At 39.5% G+C, this 1819-nt stretch overlaps 1 non-coding gene across 1 annotated transcript; it reads right to left on the reverse strand.

The window, feature by feature from the left end:
- Positions 1 to 663: 663 nt before the first annotated feature.
- On the reverse strand, positions 664 to 770 carry LOC141616493 (small nucleolar RNA R71). The gene has a single exon (XR_012530838.1). It is a non-coding gene; the product is annotated as a small nucleolar RNA R71 (small nucleolar RNA).
- Between the last annotated feature and the right edge of the window lie 1049 nt (positions 771 to 1819).

The raw sequence follows: 1819 nt of genomic DNA on the forward strand, positions 1-1819 counted from the left end.
TGTTATTAGTTGTGTCTTTCTTTGCCTTGGGGAAGTAAAACTCCTCAAGGTTTTTTCTAATTGTTTTCGAGTTGTTTGATATTTTGCATGTCTAGAAGGTCACAAGGTGACTTGTTACCTTTTGATCACGAAATTGAAAGAACTTTGACAACCAATAGAAGACTTGTTAGGAGAACTTTGAGAGGTATTGGTGAGGTTGTAGATATTCAACCAACTATTGAGTTCATAAACCCTTTTGCAAGAGAAGGTGAGGAGAACCCAACACAAAATCCAACACAAAATCAACCCACAATGCCTAAGTTTTCATCACATTCCGTACCCACCGAGGGGAACCTACCCAATGGTACTCCCACACCACAACATCTAACCGGAAATTTTATTGCCAAATCCGCATTTATCCAATTAGTCGAAAGAAGCCAATTTGAGGGGATGCCTAGTGAAGACCCTCACTCTCATATGGAGACCTTTTGTGACTATTGTGATGCGATTTCTCAAACCGGTGTAACTCAAGACCAAATTCGATGGGTCTTATTTCCTTTTTCTCTAATTGGCACCGCGAAACAATGGTTGAAAGGCCTTGATAAGGTTACTCTCGGAATTGATTCTTGGAAGAAGTTGGCTCTAGCTTTCTACAAAAAGTTCTATCCACCGGAAAAGACTAACATGCTAAGAGCTCAAATTACGGGTTTTAAGCAAAGGGATGAAGAATCTTTGTATGAAGCTTGGGAGCGATTCAAAGGAATTTGTCGCTCATGTCCTCACCATGGACTTAGCGAGTGGTTCTTGGTATAACAATTTTGGAATGGTCTTTATGAAGACTCAAGGAACATTCTCAACATGGGATCAAATGGAATGTTCACCGAAGTTGATGACAATCAAACTTGGAACAAAATTGAGGAAATGGCGGTCCATAACTCACAATATAGTAGACCTCGCAAGGCTACTAGAGGAGGAAAGCATGAAGTGGACTCCATTACTCAATTGGGTGCTCAACTTAGTGCTCACATTGATACCATCAATTTGAAGTTTAAAAAAGTTATGGCTAGACTTGAAGAAGCCTCAAAATCACCGAAGCATCATGTTAATTCCATGACGGCATCTTCATCAATCCCAAGTGGGATATGTGAGAATTGTGGAACTTTGGGACATGACCAAAGTGAATGTTGGGGAATAAATGAACAAGTGAATGCTTTCCAAGCATACAAGAGTGGTACCCCTTATTCAAACTATTACAATGAAAACACCAAATTCCATCCAAATCTCTCATACAAAGGCCAAAATGTTCAAAACCCTCAAACAACATACACCCCACCTCCCATGAGAAACTAAAATCAAAGACCCTTTTACAACCAAAACCAAGGTTACCAAAATCAATCTCCATACAATCAACAAAATGACCAAGGTTTTGATGTTCAAAAAGCGGTCCTTCAAATGCAAAAGAATCAACAAGAGTTTTTCACTCAAATGCAAAAGGATAGTCAAGCAAAGGAAACCACCATCAATAACATCCTAGCTCACACCAAAATGTTGGAAACCCAATTGACTCAACTAGCATATTCAAGCTCACAAAGAGAAAAGGGGCAATTACCACCTCAAAGTAATCCCCCAAGACATTAAACGGTTAGTGCCATTCACTTGAGAAGTGGTACAAGGTATGAAGCACCGAAGAAGCAAGTTGAGGATGAAGTTGTGGAAGCTAGTGATAAAGAAGAAATTGTGCATAACTCCAAGGATGGAGAACCAATGGAAGAAGAAATTTCAAAGAAAAATGAAGACAAGGTCAAGGAGAAGGAGCCCATTGTGATTAGACTTCTTTTTC

This window comes from Silene latifolia, chromosome 11 (genome assembly GCF_048544455.1).
Source record: "Silene latifolia isolate original U9 population chromosome 11, ASM4854445v1, whole genome shotgun sequence".
Lineage (NCBI taxonomy): Eukaryota > Viridiplantae > Streptophyta > Magnoliopsida > Caryophyllales > Caryophyllaceae > Silene > Silene latifolia.